Here is a 19,137-nt window from a genome sequence, read left to right as displayed (position 1 = left end):
CGCTCAACCGACTAAGCCACCCAGGCGCCCCCAACAATTCTACACATTACAAAAAGCATGGAAGACTTCATAGATTTTCATGTCATCCCTGGACGGGGCCCATGCTGATCTCTGTATTGTTTCAATTTTAGTGTATGCATTTCTGAATTGAGCACATTTTATTTTGTATTTATTTTTAAAAGATATTTTTACTGAATGGGGCACCTGGGTGGCTGATTTGGTTAAGGGTTAAGCATCTGATTCTTGATTTCAGCTCAGGTCATTGCTCATGGTTCGTGGGTTTGAGTCCCGCATTCGGGCTCCATGCTGACAGCACAGAGCCTGCTTGAGATTCTCTCTCTCTCTCTCTCTCTCTCTTTCTCTCTCTCTGTGTCTCTCTCTCCCTCCCCGCTCCCCCACGTGTGTGCTCTCTCTCCCCCTTTCTCAAAAACAAACCTAAAAAAAGTGAAAATCTGTTTTCACTAGATATAGAATTCTAGGTTGACAGTTTTAATCCCTGTGGGCATTTTAAATTATTTTTTTTAAAAAATGCTTATTTATTTTTGCGAGAGAGTGGGGGGAGGGGCAGAGAGCAATGGGGAGAGAGAGAATTGCAAGCAGGCTTCAAGCTGTCAGTGCAGAGCCCAACGTGGGGCTTGATCCCACAAACCATGAGATCATGACCTGAGTTGAAGTCAGATTCTTTTTTTTTTTTTTAATATTTTTTCTCTCTGTCTAGGAGAGAGAGAGAGAGACAGCGTGAGCAGGGGAGGGTCAGAGAGAGGGAGTCACAGACTCTGAAACAGGCTCCAGGCTCTGAGCTGGTAGTCAGCACAGAGCCCGACGCGGGGCTCGAACCCACGAACCGCGAGATCATGACCCAAGCGAAAGTGGGACGCTTAACCGACTAAGCCACCCAGGCGCCCCTGAAGTCAGATTCTTAACTGGCTGAGCCACCTAGGTGCCCCACCTAGGTGTGGGCAATTTATTTATTATTATTATTTTTTTAATGTTTTATTTATTTCNGCAGAGGGAGAGAGAGAATCTTAAGCAGGCTCCACGCTCAGTGCAGAGCCCCTGACACAGGGCTTCATCCCACAACCCTGGGATCATGAGCCAAAATCAAGAGTCAGATGCTCACTGACTGTGCCACCCAGGCACCCCATCACTGTAGTTTTTAGTTGGCTTGTGTAGCTTCTGATCAGAAACCTGAGGTCATTCTTAATCTTGGTTAATATCTGTAGGTGATAGTTCTCTCTTTTTCTGGCTGCTTGTAAAATTCCCCCTTTACATGGGTTTTTATTTTATTAAATTATTTTTAAATTTTTATTTATTTTTGAGAGAGAGAGAGACAGAGACAGAGCAGAAGTGGGTGAGGGGCAGAAGAGGGGGAGACACAGAATCGGAAGCAGGCTCCAGGCTCTGAGCTGTCAGCACAGAGTCCGATGTGGGGCTCAAACCCACGACCATGAGCTCATGACCTGAGCCGAAGTCGGATGCTTAACTGACTGAGCCACCCAGGCGCCCCAGTCCTACTTTGTTTTTATGCAATATATTTCTCTCCCTACTATGATCTTGTTTTCCTTTGAATTTTCTTTTTATTGAGGCATAATTGACATACATTAGATTAGTTTCAGGCATACAACATAATGACTCAATAGATGTATTTTAAAAATTGTATTAGAGATGTCTGGGTGGCTCAGTTGGTTGAGTGTCTGAGTCTTGATTTTGGCTCAGGTCACGATCTCAGGGTCATGGGCTCAAACCTGCCACGCACTCCACGTTGAGTGTGGGCCTGCTTAAGTTTCCCTCTTTCTTTCTCTCTGCCTCTCTCCCCCACTCACGCTCCCTCTTTCTCTCTCTAAAGTAAATAAGATAAAATAAATAAAATTGCATTAAATTCTTAAATAAAGTTGTAACACCTGTCTCAATGTTTTCATGTCTGCAGATTATTTCTTCTACTTTTTCTTTTTACTTTTTTAAAATGTTTAATTTAGAGAGAGAGAGCGAGCGAGCGGGCAAGGGGCAGAGATAGTGGGAAACACAGAATCAGAAGCAGGCTTCGGGCTCTAGAGCTGTCAACACAGAGCCCAATGTGGGGCTTAAACTCATGAAGTGCCAAGATCATGATCTGAGCTGAAGTTGCATGCTTAACCGAGTGAGCCACCCAGACGCCCCTTCTACTTTTTCTTATTATTATGGATCACACTTCCCTGCTTCTTGACATCTGGTGAGACCATTGATTGGATGCTGGGTGCTGCAAATACTACATTGTTGAGGGTCTGGATTTTGTGGTCATACTTTAAAACATGTTGAGATTTATTCTGGTGGATAGTTAAGTTACTTTTGTTCATTTTGATTCTGTCAAGTCCTGTGTGTGTGTGTGAGATTTTATTTTTTTAGTAATCTCTACATCGAACATGGGGCTCGAACTTACAACCTCAGGATCAAGAGTCACATGCTCTACCAGCAGCCAGCCAGGCGCCCCTCATCAAGTCCTGTTTTTAGGCTTTGTAAGGGTGGATCTAGGGTGGTCTTTACCCTAGGGAGAATCTGCCCTCTGCTCACCAGAATGTGGCCCTTCCAGGTCATCCTGAGTGCCTTGACGGAGCAGTGAGGACATGCCACTCCGGTGCTCGGGACCTTGAGGTCTGTGGGGGCTCTGGGAGCCATTCAGCTCACTGCTGCCTTGTTGCTCTTCCCAAGCCTCGTGGAGGTTCGCTCTGCGTGTGCACACGTTTTCATATTGAGTGAAGTTGTAAGGGAATCTCTGCAGATTTCTGGATCTCTCTTTCTGCATGGCCCTCTCCTCTCTGGGACTCTGTCCCCAACTTTCAGCTGCTTTAGCCTCCCTGAACCCTAATCTCTGTTTCCTCCACTCAGTAAGAGATTGCCATCCCTTGCTGGGGACCACCCCCCTCCTTCTTGGGCTGAAACTTGCCTCCCAGGCTGATCTAGGGACTCCTATCATTCATTTTTGTCCTGTTGGGAATCACTGCCGTCCAGTGTCTGCACACAATGGTGTCATTTATTTTGTTTAGGTTTTTTTTCTTTCTTTTTAGCTAGTGGGAGGGTAAGTCTGGTCTCAATTACTCCATCACAGATAGAGCAGAAGTCTATTGGTTGATTTTGAGCAGAGGAGTGATAGGATGTAAGTTCTTTTCTCTCATCTGATCCTGACTGTGAGGTGGTGGCATCATTCCCATGATTTCCAGGAAACCGAGGTTCAGAGAAGTTGAGCAGACACCCGTGGTCACTCAGATTTTAGTGCCGAAGTTCATGCACTTGCCTCTGTGCCGGTGCCTCTCAAAAAATCTTTGAATTGCACCTTACTCTTCTCTGCACAGATCGGTGGGCCAGACTGGCCTAGGACCTGTCCAGAGTTACACAGCCGCTTGGCGGGTGCGGGACGGACACACCTACACCTGGCTCTTCTGCCGGGTGCTGGGACCTGAGCTGCGGGTGCCTTTGGTCTTTGCTGTGCCTCCAGGTCAGCACTTGGGCACACCTTCCGGCTGGCGGAGGGCAGTGCCTGGGCAGGAGGAGCGGGAAGACCCTTGTGCCTTTCAGTCTGGGAGCACTTCTGTCTCCCACTGTGGCCTGTTTTTGTCTGTTTTTTAAAATAGTCTCAGGCTTTTGCTCGTCTTCCCTTCCTGCCGCCCCCCTTCTGGCCCCCAGGGCTCCTGACCGAGTGTTCGCTGCGGAGAGCCTGCTTCTTATACCTCTGCAGCGGGGCCTCGGCTGGTGATTTCTAAGCCTGTTGTTATTGTTTTTAAAGTCAAGACCACCCTGGCAAGGTGTCCGGGAGCAAGGTGGAATTTCATCGGTAGGGGTTTGTCTCAAGCCAGGATATAGATTTGACCACTGACAGCGGGTCGATGCGGGGGTCGGTGGCTGAGAAGCGGTGGGCTCTCCTAGGAGTGGGCCCGTGAGGCTGCCAGGCCGCACGTGCGGGGTACTGAGCTTCTGCCGGGCAGTCGGCCACTCACACCTTTGCCCTTCTTTGAGGCGACACGTAGAGCTGCATGTTAAAGGGGGGTGTCTGTGCCCCCCCGTGGCACAAGGAAGCACAGTGGTCTGGATGCTCCGGGGTCCTGTTGGGACTTGAATGGGACAGTTCCTCACGTGCTGCTGGACATAAAGCCTCCTAGGTCCCTGCCTTCTCTGTGCCAGTGAGATTCCCTGGTCACTGTGATGACCGCAGGGTGTGTGTGTGTGTGTGTGTGTGTGTGTGTGTGTGTGAGAGAGAGAGAGAGAGAGAGAAAATCCCAAGCAGGCTCCACGCTCAGCGCAGAGCCCGACATGGGGTTCAACCCCATGACCCTGGGATTATGACCTGAGCCGAAACCAAGAGTTGGACCTTCAGCCACTGAGCCACCCAGGTGCCCCACCCCCACACGTTTTCCATTCCTCTCTGGGGTGTGTGTGGGGGCGGTTCTACCCTGAGGCTGAGAAGGGCTGCACTGGGAGCAGGAGCAGCGTTAAGTTGTAGGTGAAACCGTTTGGGACCAGACGGGCGCCTCCTGCTGTGGTCCTCTGCTGGCTGCTTTTGTGTGTATGCATATGAAGTGATTCCTCTGTTAATGTCTTAAATTAAAAAAACAAACAAACAAACACACTGCCACCTGAGCTATTTATTGGGTACTGGTAACGGGTAATATTTTAAGTGCTGAGGATCAGCCTTCAGTAAGATGGTCAAGTGCCTGCCTTTAAGGAGGTTAAAATCTAGTGGGCCAGGTAGATAATAACTGGGAACCCGGTGAAGGATTTCGGATGGAATTACCAAGGAAATCAATATGGATAGTAGGAAGGGTAAAGGCCATTTTGGTCACCAAGAAACGATTTTCTAAAGAACACTGAGATGAGAAATGGGGGATGGTCCGCTTCAGACTGCAGATATTTCAGCAGGAGCTGGAGTAACGTCTCGAGTATCATCAGTATTAGGCAGTTCCTAGCTTGGTGAGAAGTCCTCTGTGAGTTCACTGATAAGGTCTGACAGACCTCAGTCCCACTGTGATTCCAGCTGGTGTGGGGAAATCTTGCTCCTTCTTGCAGCTCTGAGACTAAGCTTGGAGCCCTGCCTTTGGTGTGCTGAGACTCCAGAAGGCTCTGGAAGTCAAGACTTGAAGAATTTGGAGAGTGCTACCATTCAGATTCCTTGACAGGGGCGCGCGCGCGCACGCGCACACACACACACACACACACACACACACACGTATGTACGTACGGGTTCTTAAATGCTTTGAATGTCCCTGGGAGAATCTGTAAGGAACCAGCGTCAGTGGTCAGCCCCACAAGGAAGAGGGGAGTGTTGGAATGAGAGAGTAGCTTTCTTTTAAAAACTTTTAATACTCATTTCCTTTTTAAGTGGAGTACAATTCTGTGGCTCACAGTTTAGCAAGGTACAAAAGGGTGCATGATGAAAGAGACTTGGTACTCTATAGTCTTCCCTCTGGCAAATGCTAGCTGTTCAGAAGGTGAACTCATTTTAAGGGAAGTTCCTTGGTGATCGTGATTCATAGTGATTCCTTGTATTTTAGGAAGAAGAAAGCTGTGGATTAAGTCAGAATGAGGCTTCCTAAATATTAAAGCTATTTGAGTTAGTTTTGTTGAGTCAAATAACCCACATTATAATTTGTTGGAGGTATAGCATTAGGAGTGTTGCTTAATGAAATGTGGTCTAAACAAAACTCAATCATTTTAGTTTCTTTAAATAAAATTTAAAAAAGTTTTTTTTAATGTTTATTTTTGAGAGACACACACAGCACGAGCGAGGGAGGGACAGAGAGAGAGAGAGAGAGTCACAGAGTCTAAAGCAGGTTCCAGGCTCTGAGCTGTCAGCACAGAGCCCAGTGTGGGGCTTGAACACATGAACTGTGAGCTCATGACCTGAGCTGAAGCTGGCGGCCACTCAACTGACTGAACCACCCAGGCGCCTCTAAATAAAAATTTTTAAGTTTACTTATTTATTTGGAGAGAGAGTGTGTGTGTGCATGCATGCTAGCGCTAGTACGGAGGGGCAGGGAGAGAGAAAGAATCCCAAGCAGGCTCTCTCTGCACTGCTTGAAAGTGGGGCTTGAAAGTATGAACTGTGAAATTATGACTTGAGCTGAAGTCAAAAGAATCAGGACACTCAACCGAGTCACCCAGGCGCTATCCCCCTCTCTCCAATTTTTTTTTTTTTTTTTAAGTAGGCCTGATATCCAGTGAGGAGCCCAATGTAGGGCTCGAACTCACGAAACTGTGAGATCATGACCTGTATTGAAACCAAGAGCCAGACACTTAACTGACTGAGCCACCCAGGTGCCCCCAAAACTCGATTATTTTAAGTAGAATGGTTCAAATCCCTTTAGGACCAATTGCTGTCTGAGTCATCACAAGCATGTTATTTATCTCCTTTGCCTCTGTTTCCTCATCAGCAATAATTTCATACATTTATTGTAGAATTGTATGAAGAAAGAGGTAAATAAATGTTAGCACTTAGTATTTGCCAAATGGAGTGAAGGAAAGCCCTCAGGAAGATAATGAACTTTATAAATTCATCCGGTCGAGTGAGAACCACTCTACTCTTTGTTGCCTTTCATTCATTCAGTAAATATCTGTGGAAGGCCTAGTCTGTGCCTGATACTGGCCTGGGACCCAGGGATACAGCGATATGCGCACACAGACGGTTCCTGACCCTGTGGAGTTCATAATCTGGTGTGCGACCCAGACGTCAGTCAGATAATCACACAGGTAAAATTGCAGTTCTCAGTCCTTGAAAGAGAGGTGGATGGTGTTAGGATATAATAGGGAGAGTCCACCCTGTCGTGGGTGTCAGAGAAGGAATGCTTCCCCAAGGAAGTGACTTAGCCGAATTGAACTGTCAGAGGCTCGGGCAGGGATAGCATGTGCAAAGGCCCATGTGTCTGTTGTGTAGAGCTGTGGGGCATGTGTCACACAGACCTGGGCTGCAGTCAGGGGATGCAAGGCCTCACAGCCACACCCACAAGGTTTTCTGTGTTAGGGCTGCTGTTGTAGTTGGTCACTGCGGTGGGATCTGATCATTACCATTTTGGAATGATATAGTCTGTTTGCAGCGTGGGAAGCGAATCAGAAGAGAGCCAGCGTGGATGTGGGTAAACTGGTGGGAAGGCTATTGGAGTGGCCCAGACAGAAGACTGTGGAAGCTTTGGCCCAAGTGATGACAGTAGAAGTGGAGAGAAGTGGATGGACTCACTGCATGGATATTTAGGAAGGAATATCAGCAGGACTCGATAATTCATAAGCTCTGGTGGGTGGCCGAGAAGGAGCTGTCAAGGATGGCCTTTTTTTTTTTTGTAATTCTTAAAAAATATTTATTTATTTTTGAGACAGAGAGAAACAGAGCACGTGCTGGGGAGGGGCAGAGAGAGAGGGAGACACAGAATTGGAAACAGGCTCCAGGCTCTGAGCTGTCTGCACAGAGCCTGATGAGGGGGCTCAAACTCATGGATCTCGAGATCATGACCTGAGCCAAAGTCGGCCGCTTAACCGACTGAGCCACCCAGGTGCCCCAAGGATGGCCTTTTGGACTTTAGTTTGTACATTGTGGTGGAAGGTTGTGCCATTGGCTCAGACAGGGAATTGTGGCAGAGGACACGTGTGGCAGAGGGATTGTGAATCCTGCTAAGGGACTTGTTGAGTCCAGAGGAGGCTGGGAGGCAGCTGGGTGTAGCTCTACATGCGAGTTATGCCGCTGCGAGCAGGGAGGGGGAAGCAGGAAGGGAAAGAGTGCTCAGGTTCCCGGAGACTTTCCCCTTGGTTTTGTGCACGCTGGCCTTGCCCTGGGACTTTGGATGAGGAGCTAGAGCCCTTCTCCCAGCCAGAGTCCTCGCCACTGTGTGGTGTGCCAGCCATACGGGGGCAGCTGGGTGTGAGGAAGTCTTTGGGGACCCTCTGTGGACTGGACTCTTTCCTCCCCCACCTTCTGTGTTTTTCCCCCGGAGGAGGCCTGGCGCTTGCCGTCCGTCCGAACGAGCTGGGAGGAGTGTGGAGGCTGGAGGCTGGCTCCTGAGACCCGCCGATCAGCTGCACTTGTCTGGATATTATCTGTAGATAATTGGAAATTGGCTTGAACATCAGTAACAGTAAACTAATCATAACTCTCTCAAACTGCTTGTTTTATTCTTTGGGAGATTTGTGAGTTTCCTCCGAGCCTGTCTGTCTCTGTCTCTCCCTTTCTCTAAATTTGGCTTGACCATTAGCCCCGGGTTGAAGGCGAATGTGAGGATGAGGCAAGTGTGAGATCCAGAGGGGGAAGAGGGTAACAGACTAGAGCCAGGCTGAGACCCCATTGCTGCCTGCCTGCTGCTTGGCCCCTCAGCCTGTCACTAGCTTCATTACAAAACTGATTCAAGCATGGCTGTCTTTACTCCTGTGGATTGGTGTCCTCAGTGACAGGCGATAAATAGGAACCAGTGTCCATAGTTTTTCTTTGCTTCCTGGCTCCGAGTAGATGCCTGGAGCAAATCCTGAGTGTGGGCAACTGGCGCCCCCTTGTGGCTGGTTCTCCACTTGTGCTCTGCTCTCCGCCGTCAGGTGGAAGATAGCAAAAGGGAAGTTTTGCTGTCACGTACAGCCTTTCCTCTGGACTTGGCTGTTTCTGTGGATCTCAAGGTGACCCTCAGCCCTCGCTGCTCAGCCGATCTTGGCCCTCTTAAGCCAAACATAGCCTTCTTCTTGAGATGCTGTTGCAGCAAACCCAGACACAGTCTCTTCTCGTTTCCTGGGCAAACCTAGACTCCGCGGGCTGCTTCTTCCAGGTGGGGCACTGCAGAACACCGTACAGTCTGAGACGCTGGTGGGCGCTAGGAGGAACGGGTGTTGGTGTGTGCTGCTTGAGAATGGGGCATCTTTGGCTGTTTGATGTCCATTGGGTGGCACTGTGATCTTATTTTTGTTTCTATTTTTCTTTGCAGCCAAGCTCTACTCCAGGAGGTGAAACTGTGGTGCCTCGAGAGCCTCTGGTAAGTACCGAAGATATGTAGTATCATTTCCTAATAAGTAAAGTATGGTGTGAGTACGGAGAGACCTATGATCCTGGAGTTTTGCATCATTTAGGGCCCCTTCAAAAGTAGGTATTAAGTGGAGTCTTAACTTAATGGCCTTTGACTTCTGACTTCTTCTCTGGCTTGCAGGGATCAGTGAGCTGTCTCCTTACGAAAGCCTGGTCTTTTCTGGAAGGGAAAGCATCCACCCCAGGGGGTGATGGCACCACTTTGTTGCTGATCAGTAGTGATTAGTGGGATGCCCAAAGCCTTCGGAGGCGGGACTAGGCTGCTGGGCCTGCCCAAGTTGCTACTTGATTGTCTGAAATAGCCATTCTGCCCTTCAGGGGGAGAGCGCCTTCAGGTGGCCTTTGGGGAACAGGTGGGGCAGGGAGTTCTGTTTTTGCCTGGGCAGTAATTCGTGATGATCGTTACCGGCATTATCTGCTTATGGTGCTGATGGGGAAGAGGCCTCCTAAGTACTGCACAGCAGCTCTCTTCACAGGGTGCCTTTGCTTTGGTTGTCTGAGCCCCAGTCCCTGCCAGCGCACCCCATTTTCGTCCTCTAGTTTGCACTGCAGGGCCTGCTGCGGATCCTGTTTGTTGGGTAGTAAGACCTGTTCTGTGCCAGCCTGATAAGCCTCACGGGGGGCCGGCTTTGAGAGCTCTGCCTTTGTTTGGTGACAGCGAGCTGCGGGACACAGGCCTGCTTTTCTTCCCTCTCCTCCAGCAGCAGTGGGAGGAGGTGATGTGAGGTCTTAGCTGGCGTGAACAGGCCTGAAGTGTAGCCCGTTCTAAGGCTTCCCGAGGCAGAAGGTGAGTTGGATTTGGCCGCGCTGTAGAAAGACCAGGGTGACGCCAGCGCCCCTGGGGCTGGTTCGGGTTACCAAGTGTGGCTCCCATCCCCCTGCGGCCCGCGGTGGCTTCCCTCGCTCTTTTGGGGAGGTCAGGGTGGCACGAAGACCAGAGGCTTCAGGCTTTTCCCTGCCAGGCCCTTATCAGGAGCTTGAGTGTCCCCTGGGGCCTGTCAGTCCCCACAGGCTGGAGTCGCGTTTGGTTTTGGACTAATGTCCAAATCGAACACTGTCGTCCTCGGTAGTCTTCTACTTCCTCAGCCTCCTCCTACGTTTTTCTCTACCGACTTAAGTGTCCATCGCCAGCCGAGGGGCTGGTCCTTCTTTTTTTTTTTTTTTTTAAAGGTTTTTTTTTTTTTTTTTTTTTTTTATGTTTTATTTCCAGGAGAGAGAGAGAGAGAGAGAGAGAGACAGCGTGAGCAGGGGAGGGTCAGAGAGAGAGGGAGTCACAGACTCTGAAACAGGCTCCAGGCTCCGAGCCGGCAGTCAGCACAGAGCCCGACGCGGGGCCCGAACCCACGAACCGTGAGATCATGACCTAAGCGAAAGTCAGACGCGTAACCGACTAAGCCACCCAGGCGCCCCTGGTCCTTCTTTTAAAGCGTGATTGGGTAAACTCTCAGGGGTTCTTTCTAGCAGTGAGCCCCGAGCCGCGGGCAGCCTGGCTGGCTTCCGGGCATTTGGAGCCCGCAGCCCCCTGCCCTGCTGATACCCCACCGTACACTGCATCTGCTTGGTGGTTGGTTGTATTTTTCTTTCTTTCTTTTCTGGGAGGCCCCGAGCAGTCTTCAAACCCTAGTAGCCTGTGATCGTCCAGAGTTCAGACTCATTCTCTCCAGGCCAACTCTACAATTACCTTATATTTAATTAATATTTTTTTCCCCTTCTTTACATACTTGCTGCATAATTGCTCAGAGGAAAGAAAACACATAGCAGCAATTTATATATATATAAAAAAAACAATAATTAAAAAAAACACCCCGAAATAAACTCCCATCTCATTTGGGCTGATCCTACGAGTTGGGTAATTAGGGCCCTATTAAAAGGTAGACCCTTTCTCCTTCCCTTCTTCTTCTTCTTCTTTTTTTTTTTTATTAATTTTTTTATATTAAACTCCCACAGTCTCTCAGTCATGCCCTTATTGCTTTTGGCCAACCATTTGCAGCAGCCTGATTAAATGAGGGCACCAGCCGAGTTGTATGGTCTTGTGTGAGCTGCTTCTGCCTCTCGAGAGCGGAGGTGGGAGGGTGCTGGGCAGAGGCGGCCCGCCGAGGACTCGTGTGGCGGGTATGGGTGCAGGACTTGGAGCTGGCAGCAGGCTGGGTGAGAGTCACAGGGCACCGGGGAAGGGATGAGGGCCCTCCCCACCCCCGCAGCGAGCTCCCAGCACTGCGCCCGAGCCCCGTTTCCGCAGGGCAGTCTTCTCAGGTGTGGGCATTAGCCGTCGCCTCTTGGACGCTTGGAGGACCGGACCGCTGAACAATAAAAGCTGAGCCTTTTTCTGTAATGTATGCATTTTATCGGGGAAGAAAAGGCATTTGTACACATGAAACAATTAGCAGACAACACCAGACCATATATAATTTTAGCAAACAGCACAAAATCGCATATAATTTGGTGCAGAATTGCCTGGCTGGGAGTCTAAGAGCCCTCATTATTGAGAGAAGGAAGCGTTCTGCCTGGGGTGTGCTTAGGGGTGGCTTCGGCGAAACTTGAGGCCAGGCCTCGAGGAATTGGATTTTCCAGTATGGGGGAACACCCTGCTAAGTGGTTTTTGTTTTTGTTTTTAACTGAGCGCGTATCTTCCACAAAATTCTTTCATGGAAGCTGCCCGCTCCTCCACGCTCAAAGGGCTAAGCGCAGGGTACTGAAGGCAAATAATCTTACTCTTTGTCTCCAGAACTAGGCGATCACTTTGGAATAATTTTTCCCTTTATTAGAAAAGTGAATTAACGACAGAAGGGGCTCTGAGGAGTGATCAGTACAGCACAAATGACACGGACAGGTGACGCTCGGGTGTCTCCATTGTGATTTTGCTTTATCTGCTAGAGAAAGGAGGGCCTGATTTTCACTGCTGCCCTCTCCGGACCATAAAAACTGTCTTGTGATTTTGGTGGTGAGGAGTATTGTCCTGTCATCTCTTAAAGGACACATTTGTGTTTTTAGCCATCGCCTTGTCCAGATTCTTGCCCCTCCGTCCTCCTCCTCTCCCAGCCCCGGCCGTATCAGTGAGGTAGTTGCTTTTTGAGGTCGTAATGTCCTCGGGGCAGGAGACTGGTGGACAGACTGGTCTTGATAAATTTTGTAAACTCCCAGTTGAAATTCCTATATTATTGATGATAAAACTCTGCCAAAGTTAAAGTGGCCGATGGCTTTTTCTTCTTTATATACTTTCTTCCCTGAGCTTTGCCTTCTAGGGCAGGGAGTTTTGACAGCCCTCCAGAATATTGCCCTCCAGCTCCCCAGCCCCTGCCCCTGACCATTTGAAAGGCTTCTGTAAAGGCCCTAATTTTCTCGTTACCTGTGTGGTCATGTGCTCAGGCCCGGGGTCAGGCCCCTTATACTGCTTTCGCAGGATCAAGCCCCACCTTGCCGAGGGGGTCTTTTTTTTGAGACCCAGAGAGCAAGCAGGGGAGGAGCAGAGAGAGGGAGACACAGAATCAGAAGCAGGCTCTGAGCTACCAGCACAGAACCCGATGTGGGGCTCGAACCCATGAACCGTGAGATCATGACCTGAGCTGAAGTCGGCCGCCTAACCGACTGAGCCACCCAGGCTCCACCCGAGGGGTCTTTAAATGGGGGGACAGTTGTCTGCTTGGACTAGCTCGGTTCCTACCTTGCTGGGATCCAGAAACTAGGGTTAAGTAACCATCTGAGAGTCCTTTTAGTCATATGAGTTGTGGTGATTTCAAGTGAGCAATAAATAAGGTTTCATTTGCCCTTTGCTCGCTGGTTTCAACACGATGTCTTTAATATCCAGCAATACTACAGCTCACCTGCTTTTTGCAGTGCTTACGCATTTGGGTTAAGCTAGCATTTTGCCTTTTTGTTCTTTGACACCAAGTTGTTCCTAATGGAAGAGTCTCCTGCCTCTGACTTGTAGGTATAGTTTCTTTGTTCTGATTTGTTTTGCTTTATATCCTTTCCCTGCATCCCTCCACCCCAGTACTCCCAAACTACATAACTTTATTATTATTATTGTTATTTTTGATGTTTATTTATTTATTTTGAGAGACAGAGCATGCAAGCAGGGAAGAGACAGAGAGAGAGAGAGAGGAAGAGAGAGAATCTCAAACAGGCTTTGGTCTGTCAGCACAGAACCTGACCTGGGGCTCGATCTCTTGAACTGTGAGATCGTGACCTAAGCCGAGATCTAGAGTCAGAAGCTAAAGTGACTGAGGCAGCCAGGCGCCCCTACGATAACTTTATTTTTATTAAGGATGAACATCATTTCTACTTTATCACCCTCCCTAGAATTAATAGTTTTTAGTAGGCTGAATTATTAAAAATAAGGATGCTCTACACTTGCAGAGCAAGGCCGTATCTCAGTTTTGCCCTATAGGTAAGGAAGTTTCCTGTAGCTTCCAGTGTCCCCCTGAGGCTGATGGAACCTTGGGCGGGGGCGGAGAGCAGGGGCTCCTACATTGTGTATTTGATCTCAGTCTTTTTGGGGAGCTCATCCACCTTATGCCTGGGACACTGAAGATTTTCTTTATTTTTTAATTTTTTCTTAATATTTATTTTTGAGAGAGAGAGAGAGAAACAGTGTGTGGGGGGGAGGGGCAGAGAGAGAGGGAGACACAGAATCCAAAGCAGGCTCCAGGCTCTGAGCTGTCAGCACAGAGCTTGACACAGGGCTCGAACTCACAAACCGTGAGATCGTGACCTGGGCCGAAGTTGGACGCTCAACCTATTGAGCCACCCAGGCGCCCCTCTTTTTGGTTTTTAAGCCATTGAACCAGGGACTGGTAATCAAAAGACCATTAATATCTTGATGAATCCAGGGAGTTAGTCTGTGAGCTTTTCTTTAAGAATAGCTGGGTGGCTAGTTGCTTATCTCCTGGAGACCTCGCATGTTTTCCTGGTACAGCCTCACTCTGTATTTGTATCTTTTGTGGCTAGAGTGCTTTGGTCGTACTTGTCGGCGGGCTCACCACGGACAGTTGCTTCTCCTGTTTTGTCCCCACCAAAAATTTCTGAAGGATAACATTCACATGTTCAATGCATTTCTTCTAAAGATTTTATCTTTTAAGTAATTTCTACACCCAATGTGGGGCTCGAACTTAAACCCTGAGATCAAAAGTCACATGCTCTACTGACTAAGCCAGCCAGGAGGCCCAAACTTGATTTTTAATATGGTATTCATGAGGGTGTTTCACAAGCACATGGGTAACAAAACGAGCCCATTAAGAGATTTCAGGAAATTGTCATTTTTTTTTTTTTTTCAGGAAAAGTAAATATGGCAGGTCTAAAGTATCTGGCTTTATTATTTGAAGAATCTCTAGTGGTTGATTTCTATGCTGAGTTAGGTTTACTCAAATGAGTTGTGATTTCCACTCAGGGCCATCTGTCTGGATCCAGATGAGTGGGGTGACATTATAGGGATAATCTGAAATCTGCTCTACTTACTTATTTTTAAAAAGTGAATCTGCTGCAGATTTTGGTACCTAAACCATTAATAGCAACTCATGTTTGGGTGTGTGTGTGTCGGGGGGACCCCTCATAACTGCTGCTGAGAAACTGGGACTGAAATCAGTTGTATACTGAAGGGCGGGGCTGGCGGGACACCCCTTTGATGGTGCCTTCGTGCTAACTAAGGCCTGGGCGTCCAGATAGGGAAGGGGCTTGGCTCTGCTCCTTCCCCCCGCCCCCCCATAGTCAGTGAAGGCGCATCTGCGAAGAAAATGCTACCTTTTTTTTTTTTAAACCCTGACCACCCCCCACCTTCCATTGTTGGGAGGGCGCTGGAGAGTCCCTCAGGTCCTGGGTGTTGGGGGAGGAAGCTGATGAGAATCCGCAGAGGTAGATGAACTTGAGAACAGCCTCAATCCAGCTGAGTGGCTTGTCTATAATCTCTAGGCCACTTAACTGATTTTGAAATTACTGTCTCTTCCTACTTCATCCTTCCTGTTCTAGATGAGGTTTATTGAATAGACTAGGTGGGGCCCTCCAAGTTCTTTCCTCTTCCAAGTAAATAAAGAGGTAGGTTTTTTTTTTTCTTCCAGTTTTAAGGTGTCCTTTTACAAATAATTATTAGATGAATCGAAACTCTGAAGAGTAATAATTAAGGAAATGGAATTCAAAAAGGTTATTCATCTTTGTTTATACTTTGCTTTCACGGTAATACTTGCTATTTGTCAGAGTCCCTGCATTCAGAGCCCTGACTGTTGGACAGCCAACCGGGCAAGTGTCCCTGCGTTAGAGACCTGGGGGCCGAGGAGCCGAGCACCCACGCGCCTTGTGCAGAGCAAATTGCACAGCAGTTGGGCTTGTCACCAACTTGTCCCCGTGTCATTCTTCCAGAAGGAACGGCCGAGTTTGCTCCCCGTCTCCTGCGGAGAGTCTGGAGTTCTTGAGGCGCCCTGAGTAATCGCTGAGGGGGGACAAAGGACACTCTTGTTTGGGAAGAGGGACGTGCAGAGGTGTTTCTTTTACTTAAAATCAATCATCTTACTGGAAAGACTTTTCACTTAAAAGTGGTTTTTCTTTCTGGGTGTTTTGCTTTTGTGTTTTGAAGCGCGACCGGAAAGGTGGGTGTTCCACGCGGCACACCTGGGTGTAAGCCCCCGGCGTGCGAGCCGCCCGGCGTCGTGTTGTGCGAGGACAGCCGCGTGCCCGCCGTGCCGCCGGGTGACTTCCGCCTAAAACATTTTAGCGCGCTCTCACACCCTGCAGACCAATTTGGGCTTGAAAAATACGGTCTTGTAGTTAATCCCACGTCTGTGCTCGGGAAGCCGCAGGAAGATGAAGTGGTGCTTCGCAGAAGGACGCGTCCGCCGCCCTTCCCTCTTCCCTCCCAGCTCTCCTTTCTTTTATGGTTTGTAGTTATAACCAAGATTTATGCCTGTTGCTCCACAAATCTTCTCCCTGCCATTATGAGTTTGTCGGAACAGTCTAGAGATGGGGCCGACACTGAGTGATTCTTGAGGTAAATCTACCCAGGGGCACCCTCTGACGCTCGCAGTCACCCAGGAGCTAACGCATAGCCCCCAGTGGCTCGGATAAATTGCCCCTGTCGAGAAAGAGACATGCTGCCACCCTTGTGACCTCCTGCCTTAGCGGTGTCCCTGGTGGCCCGGGGGCCTGCGGGGGCTTCCGGTCTGTGGGGGTGGCGCCCCGGGCCGGGCTGGCAGTCACACCCCTCACCCAGCAGTGTCCGTCCAGAGGGCCTTTCTCTCCCTCTCTCTCTGCCTCCCTCCTCCCTCACTCTCCCTCCTCCCTCCCTTTCTCTCTCTGCCCCTCTCTGTCTGGCCCCATTGGGCCACAGCGGGAGGGTCTCTGGGGCAGGGCAGCTTTCTCCAGCCTGGTGGCGAGGAGCTGCCAGCAGGGTCAGGCACGCAGGTTGGTTATTTGTATAAACGGTTTTGTTTTTCCACAGTTCCCTGCCGGTGGAGTTTGATGGAGAAGAGGAAAAAGTAGACGATGTCCATTAAACATCGTTTCTCCCCCTTCCCTCTGCTTTCCTTTTGCTACATCCTTGTGGCTCGTGTGTACTTTTGAGAGTTAATTTCACATCTACTGTCACGTGAAGCGGCAGCATCAGTAAATACATAATTTTTTTTTTTTAAAGTGTCGAGAGCCCGCATGAGACACACTCCTTGAAGCCCCTGGCCCGCTGCCGCGGCACCGCGGACGCTGCGGGGGGGCGGCCCTGGGTGCTCTGAATGGGCGGCTCCCGGGCCGGTCACAGCACCCACCGTGTGCGGACCCTCGTCGGCTCGCCCCCAACCTGTGTGTCCCGGTTGTACTTGGTAGCAAAGGAGGCCGTTTTGTTAAATATGCTGGAAGCGGGTGAAATGCAGATGTGAACAGAGGGAGCTACAAAGCCAGCGTGGTTTATAAGCATAAATGTGAGAAGAGGGTTCTGCGAAGGCCGGGCTGGGCGCTTTGGTAAATGTGAATTGCAGACAGGGTGTCTTTTCAGGTGAGAGCGAGAGATGACAGTTAAACCCAGGGAAGACCATAAAAATCTAGACATACTCAGTGCTTTGATTTGTGTTGCTAGTGCCTTTAAGTTCTCGCTTGGCTTTGGAAATGGCGAAGGGTGTGCCGTGGGTGGGGTTTATGCAAGGAAGGCCTCTGGGAACCTCAGTCTGTGGGCCCACACTCAAAGAAAAGGGCTTGGCTCCACATCAAAAGATTAGCAAATGACTGTACGTTTATAGGTTTTAAGTTAATGTGAAATGTTTAAGGTACATAGGGTAGGCTCCACTTTTAATGATTCGGCTTTAACTGATTTTTCGATTAGCTGACCAATTACCAGCTCCGATGACCTCGGTCAGGAGGGCTTCCCCTGTGCCATCTGCTGGCCTTAGCGCCGGTTTCTTTATCTCTGTTAGTGAGAACCACTCTCTTCCTCAGTTTACAGTGACTGAGGCNGCCCCCCCCCCCCCCCCCGCAAGTGCGAGCTGCTGAGTCCTGAGCACACGCACGGGAGTGGGTCGGGAGTGGGTCAGGAGGGCAGGCAGGGACAGCCCGATGATCTTGTCCCCGCCTCCAGGCCGGGGCACAGGAGGGGCTCAGGCCGGTTCAGGGGCTGCCTGGTGGGTCTGCGCCGGCTCTGAAGCTGCTGCCTTCGCGCGCTCCGCTCCCTGGTTGGAGTCTTTTGTATGCATCTTAGCTGTTGAAAAGGCACCTATTAATTTATCACAGGTGATGTGGGCCTCCTCGTGCTGGAGGAGGCGTCTGCACCCATGTACCTCACTAATGACAGGTTACAGGATCGAGGCGAGATAATAGGATCTTTTCATCTGTGTCTCAAGAGCGAAGTGCCGTGTCCCCGGCAGCTTCTAGGGGGCAGCAGCTGCTTGCTGCTGGACCTGCCGCTGGCAGAGGACAGGCTCCACGACTGAGCAATTTGCTTCTGACTCAGGCTGAGCAGGTCTTCCGTCTTCAGGGAGTCACCTGAATCCGCATAAGCAAAGAGACTGCAGGATCCAGGACATTCCATCCCTGCTTTCTCTACCCGCCTTGGGTAGATCCTGTATCTGTGTCCCCATCGGCACCCACAGATCCCTCACTGTCAGAGTTAACGGCAGAGTTCACTTGCTTTGAAGATAAGAGACACAGAGACGTCTTTAAGAGAGGGAAATCTTTTTGTCAGATCTTGCTTGTTGCCATTGATTATCCACTCTCATCACATGTAGATGTTTTGAAATGTTCCCCTGTGGGCATGTGTCTTTACTCTGCTGGGAACACGACTGTCCTATGGTTGATCACCTGTTCTTCCTCTCCTTGCTTCCCTCAGCTCCCCTCCCCTATCCCCTACCCCCCACCCCAAGCCCGGCCTCACGGAGGTTTCTTTTCGGTTCTAAATGACTCACTGCACGAGCACATTGAAGGGGAAACTTTGGATTTGCCAGTTCTCTGAGACTTTGGGGCCCAGGCCTGACATATGGCCAACTCGTGCCTTGTGCAAGTGAGTAACTAGCACCCAGCCTCCCACAGGCCCATATTTCACCATGGCCCTGGCTCTCAGATCTTCTTCCAGTTGTGTGGCTGAGGCCAAGTGACGAAAAGGAGAAGGGTTGGTTGCCGGCAGAGCCGGATGGTTGCAGTGCACACCGGGAAGCAAATTGGCCACGACATTTCAGCCCTGGGAGGTTTATTTAGGATTAGCTAAGAATTCTCAGCCCTGACTCCACGGTGGGAGGAGCTGGTGACCGAGGGCTGCTCTTGGGGCTCTGCAAGCTTGCGGGCTCTCATCTGAGGACCCCAGAGCACTGGGCAAGGCTGGGAGTCTCCATTCCAGCCCCCAGAGTGGCTTTCCTCCGAGACAAAGGCATGCCTCTTCACCCCACCTCTCCAGCTCGCTCTCTGTTGTCGGTCTGAAAAATGGCAGTTAATAGAATCTGCTAATGAACAGAAGAAATAACTAGACATAGTGGCAAGTCATTTGACAGTGAAGTGGCTTATAACTTCTGTTTATCAAGCGATTGTAATTATTGTTACTTCTATCAGATTTTTGAAGAATCCATCCTGGTCTCCAGAGCCCCACTTATACGGCATTTTCTTTCTTTCTAATGCCTAGAAATAACTTTATTTGGGTGAAATCCAGCTCTGTAGCCACCACCTCC

At 49.6% G+C, this 19,137-nt stretch overlaps 1 long non-coding RNA gene and 1 other non-coding gene across 2 annotated transcripts in view; one reads left to right on the top strand and one right to left on the bottom strand.

Moving 5' to 3' along the window:
* Positions 1 to 51: 51 nt before the first annotated feature.
* Positions 52 to 155, bottom strand: LOC144231521 (U6 spliceosomal RNA). Its single transcript, XR_013335092.1, has one exon. It is a non-coding gene; the product is annotated as a U6 spliceosomal RNA (small nuclear RNA).
* A 2,418-nt stretch (positions 156 to 2,573) lies between these two features.
* The window catches only part of LOC144231389 (uncharacterized), a 42,470-nt gene continuing 25,906 nt past the window's right edge, over positions 2,574 to 19,137 (top strand). The window contains exons 1-2 of the long non-coding RNA XR_013335076.1: positions 2,574 to 2,628; positions 8,919 to 8,966. This is a non-coding gene — a long non-coding RNA (uncharacterized LOC144231389). The remainder of the gene's footprint in view (positions 2,629 to 8,918; positions 8,967 to 19,137) is intronic.

Source organism: Crocuta crocuta, unplaced genomic scaffold, assembly GCF_008692635.1.
Source record: "Crocuta crocuta isolate KB4526 unplaced genomic scaffold, BGI_CrCroc_1.0 scaffold13, whole genome shotgun sequence".
Lineage (NCBI taxonomy): Eukaryota > Metazoa > Chordata > Mammalia > Carnivora > Hyaenidae > Crocuta > Crocuta crocuta.
This window is presented reverse-complemented; position numbering and strand designations above follow the sequence as displayed.